The following is a 15,763-nucleotide window of genomic DNA, read 5'->3' as shown; positions in this document are numbered from 1 at the left end:
TCCCTGTCTTGAAGTATCCATCCAGATACAGACCCTGATGTTATATGCCAAGCGTTGGAGTGTTTTGTTTTATTTATTTATTTATTTATTTATTTTACATTTCTGTAAATCTGAGATAGCAGTAAGGAAGCCTTATAGAATATGAAAAATCTTGTGATGGAATACCACAAGTAGAAAATAGTGTTCTTATCTGTTTATGTAGAAAGTCAAAGAAATCAGATCCCAAGTTTTTTGTGAAAGACTAGAAGCTCATCAAAGGATGTAGAACAAAGGCAGTTTCCTGCATGGGCAATATCTCAAGACAAACAAATATGGACCAGGTGGCCCTGTAAGTATTCTTGAAAAGAAAAGATAAGGAGTGCCATGTTAGAAACATCCTCCAAATGTACAGTGCATGGATGAAAACTGCTTGCTATGAACAAATAAATAATTGTTGAGCAAGGCACTTGCTTGTAGCAGCTCTACAGTGTAGAAGGGGAGTTGTAGTAAGCTGACAGATTGTGATCAGTGCAGATTAATGTCATCCCACAACTAAATTCATTTAACTCAGTAGTGCGTTTAAGGAGACTAAATAGAGAAGAAAATGAAATCATTGCCTTACTTATTCAGTTTACTATTTTTCATGCACATTGTAGGTAATTATCACTCCACCGCCAAAACAGAGGTTTTTCAGACTTCCTTGTCATTAGTGATAGTAGACAATGATGATTTAAGAGTCAAGAGGGTCCACGTTTACCATATGTGAGAAAAAATATTTGAAAAAAAGAGAGCACAGATTGTAAGTGCAAGGTGATTAGATCAGGAAGATAAAGGATGGATTGCCTTAACAAAAGGGTGGTGGATTGCAGGAGCTGCATACTGAATACATTACAATTTCATAAACTGTTCCAGCACTGAAGAAAGTAACTGATTAACATACAGTAGTCTTTAAGGAATGCAGCAAAGTAGAGGAAATAGCAAACTATCTCTGTTAAGTGGTTCATATTTATTCAGATTTGATGCTATTATTGCTGTTCAGCATTTGAAATAGTTTGGGGAGGTTAACATAACAGTTAAGGTGTTTGCCTCATATACAGGGTTCAGGGATTGATTCTTAACTTTCTTCATGATTATTTGCTACACTTGCAATAGTATGCAGACTGATTGCCTAGTACTTACCTATGAAAAACAACAATAATTATTTCAAATGAATCATAGCTCATTTCTTTGAAATCTACTGTACCTGGCAGCATATCTACAAATCACATGCAAAATATATTATATGCACTTACCTATGTACTCCCCTAAGTATTTAAATTTAATGCAGCTGCTTGCTGTCCAGGAAGTCCTTTAGATCAGACTAAGCTATGTCTACATTGTTATATCAAATATCATTACCTTAGCTGTGTCATCTGGCACCTCCTCAGTGGAGCAGAAAACCTTCTTCTCAGAACTGATGACTAAAAAAAAATCCTCTTTGACACACCCTGTTTCTCTGCTTTAGATTGCTATAGTTGCTCTTACTCGCTGCTCTGCTGCCATGGCCATGTATTCATTTATGGAGCTGCAATATCCTTGTGGCTTCATAAATCAATACCAGTACTTTACCCCCCTGCCTATCACGCCTCCTAACAGCTTGTATCCCATGTGCCTGACCTCATATCCCAACCTTGTTACAACTCTGGCATATATGAATCAGTTTCATAAATCATTGCAAGACATATTAGGACCAGTAGTCAAATAGTACCTCTTAAAGAAAACTTGCCTTGCCATTTATGTTAAAAAAAAAAAATAGTCAGTAAATAAACAAATAGATAATAAACAGAGGGAAGCAACAAGACTCTCACATTAGTTACGGTGGTATAGAAGAGAATGTATATAGTGTGTGTGTGTGTGTGTGTGTGTGTGTGTGTGTGTGTGTGTGTGTGTGTGCGTGCACGCGCGCTCGCACTAGTGTGCGTATATGTGGTTCCCCTTCAAACCATCGAACGTTGAAAACATCGAAGTTCAGATCATCGAGACCAGAACAACGAGTTTGAAAATGTCGAATGTTTGAAGGGGAAGAAAAAGGTAAGTGCAGATGGGAAAATGTTTGTGTTTTTGCAGGGCACCAAGGTGCCCTGCATACTGTGTGTGTTTATGTGCCATCTGTGTGATGGCACTACAGATAGGGTATGGAAAATCTCCCGTTTAGTACTTCTGCATATAGCGCTAAATGGGAGAGTTTCATTTACTCCACTGTAGTGTGGTCTCAGAGTTGGAATATTAAAGTAGGGGGGGGTGGGGTTCAAAGGGGCAAAGCCCCCCCTGCATACAATTTTAAAATTTCTTCTTTTTTTTTTTGGTTACACTTGTAACCTTCAACGTTTCAAATTTCGATGTACTGGTCTCGATGATCTGAACTTCAATGTTTTGAAATTTCGATGGTTAGAAGTGGAACTGTATATGTATACGCATAAAGTCTCTATGTATATATGTTTGTATAGACACACATAGCTATTGGTAAACACACAAACACACACACACACACACATACACATACACACATGTATATATACACTTGTATAGTTGTACAGACAGGTAAAGACTTATACAAGCATAGCTTTACATGCATTGACATAGAGAGAAGCAGAAGTTAGAGAAATAGAGGGAGTTGTAGATATTCAGGTGAGTCAGCACACTATAGCTATGTACCATACCTAAAAAGTACAGTGTGTTGCATGTGAAAATTATCTATACACATTATATGGGTCTATATTATATACTCAAAGGGACTTTTCTTTGAACATATAATTATCGACACCTAAAAAGCGAACGCTCTAAAGTGTGAATGGCCATGTCCATGAATTTTTTCCTCGGGGGAAAAATTCATGGGGCTGTACACAAAAAACACAAACTTCAAAATCCTAATTAAGTGGGGGGCTTTACCCCAATGCCCCCTGGTGTGGGGGGCTGTGACCCCCATACCCCCTAACTAAATATACCAACTCCAAGATCATTCTACTTCGGGGAAAAGGACAATTTCCGATAAAGGCCAACTGAATTTTTTCTAGAGGAAAGAATTCACGGACGTTGTCATTCTTGCTTTAGAGCATTTGCTCTTTAAGTGTTGATTATATGTTTGAAGAAATGTCTCTTTGAGCATATAAGATAGACCCACATTATATATATATATATATATATATATATATATATATATATATATATATATATATATATATATATATATATATCTATATATCTATATATATATATATATATATATATATATATATATATATATATATATATATATATATATCACTTAATAGAATCTATAGTACAGTATGAGTATGTGGAGGAGTTTAAGCTCAGTAAAGGAATTTAGAGTTCACTTTTAGCAGAGGATGAAGTAAATAATAAATTGTTGTCACGGTAAACAGTTAATGTTTGGACAGGATTCACAGTAACTCTCCACATGAATATTACAGCTTCATAAATTGCAGAACTGAGGTAAATACTATTCATCTCAGTCTGAGCTGTGGCTATACAGTGAAAATTAAACACTTTGCTTGACTGAGTCAATTGTCTCAAGTGTAAAAACTCAGACTGCAGTGCTGATGGAACTTGGTGGGCTACTCACAGCAGTTCTGCCATTTCTGTTGTCATCTGTGCCCGCGATTCACTCATACAGCAGTCACTGAAATCTTGCTTTCATGCTGTGAGGCCCACTACACTGGGAGTTGAGTGCTGGCTGATTTCATTCCATTTTCAAAGGACATGATGAAGGTAATGCAAATTTCTCTTCTGATGAAGTATTCATCTAGCAACTGTGTTATGATGCATCAATTTAACATGAAAAACAAGACAGCCTTAAAAGGCTTTTAGGAATGACATTTGTCCAGTGATGGATCCCCCATGCAGTGCAGCAATCTTGCTCATTAGAGCTCCTGCTGATTGGAGTCACTGATTCTTAAAATATTAAATGTAAATCATCAAAAGTACTTTTAACAACGCATCCATAGTCTGTAGTCATTATCTGGCCAATACCAAAACTATGTTATGTTGTGCCGATATTCAAATGACAGTGTTCTGCTTGATTTGCTAAAAGTAGAAGTACTGCTTAAAGAAAACTTGCCTTGTCCTTTATGTTTAAAAATAGTCAGTAAATAAATACATATTTTGTGATGAAGGAAAGCTTATGTGTTTTCTCTTTGCTATCCAAAATCATTCTTTGAGAATTTATGAGAGTGATTATCTGACACCTGTAACAGAATGCAGAAAGTTTCTTCTGATGTATACTGAAAGTGCAACATCATTTTCTTTTTTAATTAAGTAGTATTTATTCTGATTTCCATCATGGTAACAAGTCTAGTAGGTAGCAGTATAGTAAAGGAAAACTGTCATTAAACTGTGACACCTTTTAGATAAAATAACTTGTTTTATCACTTTTGAAGACTTAAACATATATGTTAAATCTTAACCTGCAAGTAGGTTGTAACACTTAACCCTTACATATGTTTATCACATGCAATATTTATCTGTTATTGAGAAGAATTCTGCATTTGTACTATGGCAGTAAAGTTTTCTCTGGTCTGTTCTTCACCTCATGTTGTCTGACACATTCCTAGTAACCATTTATTTTTTTTAGTCATTCATAAATTCATTCAGCAGATAAACTGGACTGAATGTCCATTTTCCACTAAAGCTAATTACAAAGAGAATACAATGTGATTGATTATTGCAGTTAAAATAATTTATTATTATTTATTTATTTTACATTTGTTTACCGCGAAAATCTATTTTCAGTGGAGGCCTGGGGAGAAAAGCTGCAAGACATACAAAGAATCAACACTTAACAATTTTACAAAAGTGAAGTTAACAAGTTTAACATATTGCATAATGTTTTGTAAGAGAAACAATAAAAAGTTACATTTCATTTTGTGAAGACAAACGTTACAGTTGGTGGAATATTAGACAGGATAGAAAAAAGACAGACTGGTGGCTAAGGTTACTACCGAGGAGAGGAAAAGTTGTATAGGTAGTTCTATTCTAGCTGGTTACTTTAGTGCAGGCTTTACCAGGTTAGTTAATAGCTGCATGCATGGGCTATGGGATTGTTACGTAAGAGATATGTAAAGAGAGAGAAGAGGAAACTAGAAGTAAATATGCTTGATAAGTATGTATTCAGGTTCCAGGGATGGAGCTAGAAGGGATTTTAGTTAAACTACATAAGGTGATAGTAGCAGAGAATAGAAATATTAACTTTTTAAAGTATTTGTCTGGTGTGGTATGAGTTAGATGGTGTCATGGTTATTTTTAATTTTGTAGTTTCTTATCCTGGTTCTGCAGTTTTGCTGTTTGCAGTGTTTTTTTGTATAAATTCTATGCATCTTAGAGCAAAATCACTGCTGTTTTGAAAAGTATGGTCAGCAGTAGCTACAAGTACTTCCAGAAAGCCAATGACATAATCTGGCCTCCATATGAATTGCAATCCCCACCCAGGCATAGTAGAAAAGCTAAATTAACTAGAAATAAACACATATTTCACTTGTATAGCAAACTGACTCACATATAGAATGAAGGGAATCAAAATAGGTGAAGTTACCTCCACAAAGAGAACAGTCACTAGTGGAGTCCTTCAGGGTTCTGTGCTGGGACCTGTCTTGTTTGGCATCTACTTCTCTGAAGCACATGGCAATACCAACTGGCTGGGAGATAGTCTGCAGATGAGTGCAAACTATGAACAATCACTGAATACTCAAAAGAGTCAGCCATCTTGCAGGAATGTTTATCTCAAATAAGTAACTGGTGCCAACATCATGGACTAAAACTAAATGTCATTGCATTATTGCATCCTTTGGGCAGTCATCTACACCAGGGAACTACCAGATTGACAATATGTCCATAAAAGTTGACCCATTTGATAGGGATTTGAGAACGTATGTGAAGAGTGACCTAACTTTCAAGCAGCATATGTCCATTGTTATAAGTCCTGTATTGCACAGGTTATAAACAAAGGGATTCTGTCTAGATCTAGGGATGTCATTGTCCCCCTTTATTCAACCTTCATTAGGTCAGTCACTGAGTATAATTCCCACATTGGCATGTATCTGTCCAGGCACATGCAAAAACTGGGATGCTCACAGAAATACCTTTCTAAAAGGATACATGGCCTAAACAATTTATATGGACTGACTCAAAGCCCTGTCACTATACTCGGTATCCTACAGACTGCTAAGAAATTACTTGTGTCTGGCAGACAAGATATCCTTTGACCATATACTGATGAATTTACTGCACATCAATGTTAAATAGCATCAGAAATACTCACTGTATGGACCTAAACCTCTTCCATAACATCAACAGAATAGTTTGGAGGGACAGGCGTGTCTTGTAGAAGATACCACTGCTGCAGAACAGACTATCCATCTACGTAAAGAAAAGCTAATCCCTGTCCATATTCAAGCACAACTTTTATTTATTATTTATTATTTATTTATTTTTTATTTTACATTTGTTGACTGGGCTAGTCTAGCTGGATACATATCCTTTTTCAGTAGAGGCCTGGGGAGAAAAGCTCCAACATAATGAGAATACATGTTACATTTACATAGGTAATAAAATAGGATTAACATAGGTTTTACATAAACATAATAGAAAACAGCAGGTTATACATACTAGTTATATGGCATACACTAAGTGAAGATAGTCTAGAAAAAGGATTACATGGTTACTTTGTGAGGTCGAGAGATTATAATAATCTGAGAAAGGGATGAGACTAGGGTGGTATGGGACTAGGATGTTATGAGATATATCGGTTAGTCTGGTTCAGAACAGGGGCATAGCCAGTGTGACTTGAGATATTCTTTGAGATTATTTTTGAATTGATTATGCAAGGTCATGAGTCTTAGGTAGTTTGGGAGGGAATTCCAAGGCTTTCCAATGGAGTTGGCGTAGAGGGCATCACCACCCGAGTTCTTAGATTTAATGGTTAGTATCTGAACGCTATTTGATGATCGAAGGCAGTTAAGGTTGGAGTAGGGGGTCAGAATACTGCACAGTGAGGGAGTTCTATCCGGTTGGTTGATTATTTTAAAGGCTTCAGTGAGTTGGTTGAGTTTGAGAAGATTGGGCAGTTCCAACCAGCCAAGTTTCTTTAGGTTAAGGCAATGGTGAGTGCGATAAGGGAATCCTGTTATGAATCTAGCAATGTGATTATAGGCAACAGAGAGCATGTTAAGTTCATGTTTATTGAGGAAAGAGAGAACTGGGGAGGCATACAGGAGGGTGGAGAGGAGATGGGTGCGGGCAACGGTTAATTTGGCAGTAGGGGTTAAAAAGTTGTTTATTCTGTACATGGATCCAAGTTTTTTGTTTACAGATTTAACGGTTTGGCTAATGTGTATGTCAAATTTAAGCTTATGGTCAATAGTAACACCTAGTAGTTTGGTACTGGTGACAGGGACTATGATGGTCCCATTGATGGATTCAACATGGAAGATCATATTGTTAGTATTTGGGAGTTCTTTTCCTAGGGGTGTGGATACGTTTGGGAAAAATAGTAGCAGTTTGGTTTTTGTTGGATTGAGTATGAGTTTCAAGTCGGTGAACCATTTTTCTACTAAAGTAAAACAGAGTTGAGTAGTTGTTTGGAGTTTCGAGAGGGAGACGTCTGAACAGATCAGGGTGGAGTCGTCTGCATATTGAATGCAGGTGGATTTAGGGATGACTGAGTGAAGATCGTTTATGAAGATGGAAAACAGGAGAGGACCAAGTATAGAGCCATGAGGAACACCAATGGTGTTAGGGAGCAGGTCAGATAGTCTGTTTTGCCACTGGACAGCTTGTTGCCTACCAGTGAGGTAAGCCTTAAACCAGCTTAGTGCTGGGTTGTTCAGATGTAGGCTTTCCAGGGTGTTAAGTAGAAGCTGGTGATTGACCATATCGAATGCTTTTGATAGATCAAGAAAGAGGGCGGAGGATATTAGTTTGTTATTACGGTTATTATTAATGGAGTCAACAAAGGAAAGGAGGGGAGTAGTCGTACTGTGGTGGGGGCGAAAGCCATGCTGGGAGTTAGACAAGAGATGATTAAGGGATAGGTAGTGAAGGAGTTGTTTGTGAACACATCTTTCCATAATTTTCGCTATTGGGGACAGTATTGCTATTGGTCTATAGTTGGATGTTTCAGTGGAGGTACCTCCTTTGTGAAGAGGGATGATATAAGAAATCTTCCAAATAGAGGGAATGGTAGCTTCAGTTATAGTTCTATTGATCAGGATTGATATGGGATAGGCGATAATATCAGACGCAATTTGTAAGTATTCCGCTGGGAGGTGATCCGCCGCTAGGGTGGTTGGTTTGAGTTTTTTAAGAGGGTACGAATATAGGAGGTAGAGATTGGCTTTAAGTTAAAGGAGATAGGAGCAGAGTCATGAGATTGAGTGGCGGGTGAGGCAGTAGAAGTTAGTTGACTGGCTAGTGACTGGATAGTCTCGGTAAAAAAGGAGTTAAAGGTGTTGGCTATTTCTTCCGGATCTTTCCCAATAAGTTTCTCAGGGGTTGGGGTAGTAGATTTACCTGGGTGGAGGAGGTTGTTAAATCCAGCCCAGAACTTCTTTGGGTTGTTCTGGTGTTTATTCTGGAGGTGGCAGAAGTATTGTTTTTTGTCCTGGGTAATGGCTGTTTTAGTAGTGTTTCTAAGCTGTTGAAATTTATTGCGATCTTGGGGGGTTTTAGTGGCTCTCCATTTATCCCAGGCATGGTCACGGAGTTTAATTTTGGTTTTGGTTTCTCTGGTTAGCCAAGGTGCTATCCGTACTTTGGATCTGATTTGTCTATTTGGGGCATGGATACAACTTGGATCTATGGATGGAAAAAAATTACCCCAGGACTTCCCCCTGCACTATTAATGAATAAGGACAGTTCTTAAATGCTTTATCCCATGCATGGGTCCCCTCAAATTATCTATGGCATAATCCCAGTTATTTTCTTTAAGGGTAATATATAATCATCAACCATGAGATAGGTAAAGCCAATCCAACATCAAATGGAATAGGATAATTCAAACACTAAAATGGAAATTGGCTAGGCTTAAAATTGCCCTGAAAGACAACTAGTACTTACCTATAATCCAAAGAACCTACGTGACACTGTAATTGAGAAGAAAAAGTGAATGTCATCACTTGTTATATGTGTGGCAAGACAGCATTTTGTGTTTTGGGTCCAAAGATTTAGAAAGCATAGCAAGCTCTGGACAATGGCAGTCTGTAGAAAGCAGCTAAAAATAAGGAAGACATACATCTCTAGCATGTTCGTGTGCAAGAATGGACTCAGGGATTTGGTAGAGGAGGTGGCAGTAAATTGAAATGTAACAGACTGAAGATAAGGAAGACTGCAATGATCTTTTAGTCCTGCAGTATCTTGGTGATGCCTCAAAAAATTAAAAACAAATTATTAGGTGTAATCCAGTTATATTTCCTGTGAATGTATACACTGTTCTCCTTGTATGACACAACAAATGGAATCCTCATGCATATTTTATTTGCTGATATCCATTTGCATTAGTTGCATATAATCTGTTTCCAGTGGCATCAGATTTGGTTAAGATGAGATCTACACTTTTATGACTTCCCATAGAAGGACATAGCAACAGATAAATGTGCTATGAATGTAGATCCTGCTTTTCTGAACACAAGAGAGTAAAATGTAACATAGTGATACCCAGTCTCATCTATCTGTGTAATGAGATCTCCTAAAGTTCTCTTAAAGGCATAGTTGTTGCTCAGTGTGCCTTGAATCTAATATTAAACACAGTTAACTGATCAATTTAACAATAAGTTATGCTTGGTTCTAGGTAATGCAGGATTTACAGCTTTGGTCATGAGAATCAGTTTGTGTGACAAATTAAAGCCAGCTTTTCTACGTATATATTACACATCAAGCAAACATTGCTTATTTATGGTATAAAATAACATGTAGTGCATGAAGAACAGTGATTACTATAGCAATAACCCACGCCTGGGTGTGGGTAATGTGGGATTTAACCATGGTTGGTGTGGTTTGGTCCCGAGGGCGAAGCCCGAGAGACCAAACAAAGACAACCGTGGTTAAATCCCGCATTACCCACACCCAGAAGTGGGTTATTGCTATTATACAATGACATTATTTAAGAAAAGAAATAATTACTTTTCTTAAATAATGGCATTGTATAATGCCTCTTTGCTGCCCTTCCGCAGCTGGCTGGTATTCCGCGGCAGTTCTGATGTACTGCGCATGCCTACGCAGTACATCAGAGCTGTGGGCAAAAGCAACGGAGAGCGCAAGATCTCCATTGCTTTTTACTGTTTCGCTATGTTAAATGGGTTTAACATAGTGAGACAGCTTTAAAATAAGCAACGGAGATCTCCGTTACTTATTTTAAAGCTGTCTCGCTATGTTAAACCCATTTAATATAGCGAGACAGGTTTTTAAAAAAAAGCAATGGAGATCTTGCAATCTCCGTTGCTTTTTACACACTGTGTTGCTATGTTAAAGGAGTTTAACATAGCGAGACAGCTTTAAAAAAAGCAACAGAGATCTGCGTTGCTTTTTTTAAACCTGTGTCGCTATGTTAAACTCTTTTAACATAGCGAGACAGTGTTTTATACTAACGGAAAAAGTCCGGGCGACCGGACCTTTTTCCGTTAGTATATTGAGGGATTTACAACGGGCATGCTGGCTAGGCTGGCCAATCAGTGTGCACGTTTTAGAGGAAGAATTGTATAAACTGTGATATATGTAAAAAGCCAAATCAGTTAATTGCTTTTATAGAGCAAGACCTGATGTTAACATTTGTTAATCGCCCCCTGCTTCACATGTTAAGATTGGGTACCATGCTATACAGTTAAATCTGGCATTACTAACCAACAAATGACAGTGGCAGAATTAAAATCAGACTTGTTTCTGCCTGCTGTCCTTGTTGGTTATGTATCTCTGACTCTCTGTAACATAAGACAGTGTGTTACTTCCTTTTGACAGTGCTTGCTAAGTACTTTAGGGCTCTTAAAGCTAGCAAAACACTTAGCAGTTTTTTTCTGTAATTAGTTGTACATGGAACAGATAAAGCTCAATGAGCTACATCAATAATCATAACCTGTTATTATGTGTTCTTGACACGAATGCCATGATTCTTCTCTCGAGCTTTGCTCTTGTGTGAATTTCTTCATATCCATGTTTCAAACACATAATAAGATGGTTATGATTGGCAACCCACTCATAATCAATCCTCTGTGTTTTAACTTTTAAAATCATAGTGTAAGTTGGAACTTGGATATCTGTTGCTTAACCTCCTACATACAAAAACACCTTGTGTCCACCTCACTTTGAAAATATCCATCCACAATCATAGAGCTCCAGCCCATACCTGTCCACTTCTTATGGCCCCTATAACAAACCTTCAGTACATCAGCCTTAAGTTTTCTGTTTTTTTGTCCCAGTATCTGGGAATTTCTTCCTCCTTATCCCAAGGATATTACTTCATACCTCAAATTCTGTATGTAGATAAAAGCAGGTCGTCTTAAACAAAGTGTACCTGCCTTCACACAAGACATATGATGTAGTACCAGGTATACACAGTATAAGCTTCTTCCTGTAATACCTTACACTCCAATATCTTGCTGAATCATATCAATGTTCACTTTGAATTGCCAGTATAATCATTTTCTACCCTCCTGTAGATATCTGCCTAAGTAGTGTTTTACTGCATTTGTGCCACTGCCCTTTGTTAGTACTCCTAGTTAATAATTTGGTATCATGGTCACATTTCTGATCTATTTTGTATCTGTATTTCCCTTGGTCCATTGTGCTCAGTACTCTATTCTGGTTAACAATTTTAAATATAAAATGAAATGCATACAATCATTTGTACATACATGCATGCATAAACTTTATGCTGTATTCCTCTTTTTTTCTTTGAATGGTATTTTGATCTTTAGTATGCTAAATGCGATTGTTCTCTTCTACATACTGTTAGACTGAACAGCTGTAACAAAGTCAACTAAACATTCATTCTTTTTTAGTGTTGGTACCTACAACTATGATTAGTAGTATTCTTTCAGGTTTATTGATAAAACAGTATTTATAGCTCAGATTTATTCATATTTTGTCTTTGAGCTACTGAGTTAAATCTAAGGCAACGTATAAATATGGAAACATTTTTAAACAGACATTATTAAGCATTTACTACCTAGGAATCTAAAGCTAGTTCAGACTGCTTGATACTGTAGTCTTGGATTTTGTTATTAACACAATTCTACCCCTAAAACTGCTGGCTGCAATTATAGTGATCAGAACAATGTCATGTTTTCCGCATGTGTAAGGAGACAGAATAGTAAAAGTTCAGAGTGGTGTGCATATGCCTACCTATAAATAATATTCACAGTTTGCCAGCTGGAGCTAACCAATTGCTAAAGCATTTCTAGGGAACTTGTTCAGGTGTCCTTAATAATTTATGACTCACCATGTGTGTCAGTTTGATGAAGCACCCCTGGCTATGCAAAACCAGTGGTGTTAGTTTTAGCAAATTGTGCAGTGTATTATTCCTTCGTTTATTGTGTTATGCAGAGTTTTTTTTGGAAGTTTCTTTATTTCAATTATTTAATTTTGTTGGATGAGAGAAACTTTAACTAGGTGAAGCTATGGTGTTCTAGATGTCAGATGTCAAATAGTTAGGTTATCATAATCGGTTACATTACAGTTACCTGCTTCTTTAGAAGTAACCTGAGTAATTTTCCTGATTATTATGAAGGAGAAAATGTGATCTGTATTTTTTTCTAGTTGCCATAGCCAAAGCATTTGTACTTTAGTGCTTGGCTGTCATTCAAGTTGTGGGCGGAATGCTCAGTTTACAGGTGGTGGGGGTGTGGATTGCTACTGTCAAATTGGTGTTTATATTTTGGAATATCAACAGGTGTCTGATGTATAATGTATATTAGGAAATGGACTTGGAGAATCAGTGAACCTCATTAGATAGTGTACATTCCAAAATTGGTGAATCAATGCACTAGAAAAGCCTGGTACAAAAACAAATGTTTATTCATGGCAGAAAATCTGTGTGCTGTTAATGAAATGTTTTACTGCAGTTACCATTTCCTTTCTGTTTGCTAAATGCAGTACTCAAAAAGCTGTAGTTAGTAAGTGAAAAAAGGATACAAATAACTACTCGTGTGTGTGTGTGTGTGTGTGTGTGTGTGTGTGTGTGTGTGTGTGTGTGTGTGTGGTGTGTGTGTGTGTGTGTGTGTGTGTGTGTGTGTGTGTGTGTGTGTGTGTGTGTGTGTGTGTGTGTGTGTGTGTGTGTGTGTGTGTGCAGAAAGGCTTATGAAATATAACATTATAATTATAAGAATCAATGAAAGGAAGTTAGAAAAGCCTGGCTACAGAGTCTGGATAGGAAATTTATGCTTGGTTCCCAAGTACGCAGCAAATCCCAGTAGCTTTAGGACTTTTGCTTGAAAAAGGTATTTTTATATACCAAGTAGACTTAAGAAAAAAATTTTCTTAGGTAGACAGTACATGCCAGAGATGTGATGTGAAAGACATTGATAACTGGGGACATGATTTTTGAGACTATAATCAGTTGGCAGATTTCAAAAAGTCTTGTGAAGTAGTGTGCTATAAATGTTTGGGGAACACGTAACTAAGGAAATTATTCTTTTGAGCTCAGATACAGGATTTAAATTGCCTAGCCATAGTAAGGCCTTACTAAGTTTAATTTTATTGACTGTAAAAAAACAATTGCTAGAAAATAGAAATAAAATTCTGTACCAACTATAATAGGAATCCCACATAGCTAGCTAGATTTTAGTGACAACACAACAGTAGTGATTCCGCTAAAGAGACCTTTTAATGGGGAAGCAAGCTACAAGTCAATTTATCAACTACTTGATGACTATAAAAAAACAAAAAAAAAAAACAAAAAAAAAGAAAAGAAAAGAAAAGAAAAGAATACACTCACTGCATGTATGTCACTAAATACTCCAAATAGTACTGGAGAGAGAATACTTGCAGTCCTGTTGTTTTGATTACAGTTTCCCTTTCTGCAAAGACAAGCACAATCACATTTCCCTAACTTTGTGAATGACTCATCTCTGCTTTAAGTCACTCCTTGAAGTGTGGTTGTTTGTATTAAAGTTCACCTGTCTGCAAAATTAAGCACAAACACATTTTCCCTGTAGCTGCTCATCAGCTGTATCCTCTGTTTTCAGGTACTACTAACTGGACCATCTTCCTAATGCATTCCCTCTCGCAAGGTGTCACATTTCCTTCACAGTCTGCCTGAATTGTAAGTTTACTATTGATATCAAAATGCATTTTCTTATTTGCAATGGTGATGGATAGGTTGACAGATGAGATCAGACAGGAGTCCCCATGGACTATGATGTTTGCAGATGACATTGTGATCTGTAGTGAGAGCAGGGAACAGGTGGAGGGGACCCTGGAGAGATGGAGATATGCTCTAGAGAGAAGAGGAATGAAGGTCAGCAGGACTAAGACAAAATATATGAGTGTGAATGAGAGGGAGGATAGAGGAATGGTGAGTATGCAGGAAGTAGAGGTGGCGAAGGTGGATGAGTTTAAATACTTGGGATCAACAGTTCAGAGGAATGGTGAGTGTAGAAGAGAGGTGAAGAAGAGAGTACAATCAGGATGGAGTGGGTGGAGAAAAGTGTCAGGAGTGATTTGTGACAGAAGAGTACCAGTAATAGTGAAAGGGAAGGTCTACAAGAGTGTAGTGACACCAGCTATATTATATAGGTTGGAGATGGTGGCATTGACAAAAAGGCAGAAGTCAGAGCTGGATGTGACAGAGTTAAAGATGTTAAGATTTGCAATGGGTGTGACAAGGTGGACAGGATTAGGAATAAGTATATTTGAGGGTCAGCCCAGGATTGAAGGTTTGGAGACAAAGCCAGAGAGGCAAGATTCCATTGATTTGGACATGTGATGAGGAGGGATGCAGAGTATATTGGGAAAAAGATGCTAAGGATGAAGCTGCCAGTTAACAGGAAAAGAGGAAGGCCTAAGATAAGTTTTATGCATGTGGTGAGAGAGGACATGCAGGTGGTTGGTGTGACAGAGCAAGATGCAGAGGACTGGAAGAAATGGAAACAGTTGATCTGCTGTGGCGACCCCTAATGGGAGCAGCCGGAAGAAGAAGATCAAGATGCACTGTACAAGATGAGCGGTAATCTGTAAAACTCTCTAATGAGCATTTTCTTCTGTAATTTTTTGGTATAAGTATTTCAGTCTCATCCTTTCAATCTTAGCTGATTTTCTCCTCTGCTATTTTGGTGGGAGGGCATATTTGTTTGGTGCTAGAACTCCCCTGCCTTAAAGCTGTTTTCTCTCCTGATATTTCTGCATTTATTTCCTTTACTCATTGCATACTTTGTGCTGTTGCACCTTGCTACGTCTAGCTTTTTCTGCAAACAACTTAGTATGTGATTAATTTTGTTGTCCACCCTTTATGGTTTCTTTCATTTTCTGGTGTACCTAGTTAGTGTACAGTGCCATTAACTTAATTATGAGTTTCGTACTGAGTTGTAGCAGTTAATGGGTAGGGGATGGAAGTCTTCTTTATATAGTTTCTTGCACTCCTGATCATTTAGTGTTTATGCTTACCTGGCTTCTTACTTTAACCCTGTTCTGTCCATGGTGCATGCACAGACAGATTGATCGGTGCTTCCATCCCAAATCACCACCCAGCCCCACAGATCATTCCTTTATACTCTTCTTTTATCACACCTTTCCCTCCCCACTTTAA

Source organism: Protopterus annectens, chromosome 10.part0 (genome assembly GCF_019279795.1).
Source record: "Protopterus annectens isolate FY-2018-M chromosome 10.part0, PAN1.0, whole genome shotgun sequence".
NCBI classification, from domain to species: domain Eukaryota; kingdom Metazoa; phylum Chordata; order Ceratodontiformes; family Protopteridae; genus Protopterus; species Protopterus annectens.
The sequence above is the reverse complement of the archived record's forward strand: the minus strand, read 5'-3'. Positions refer to the sequence as shown.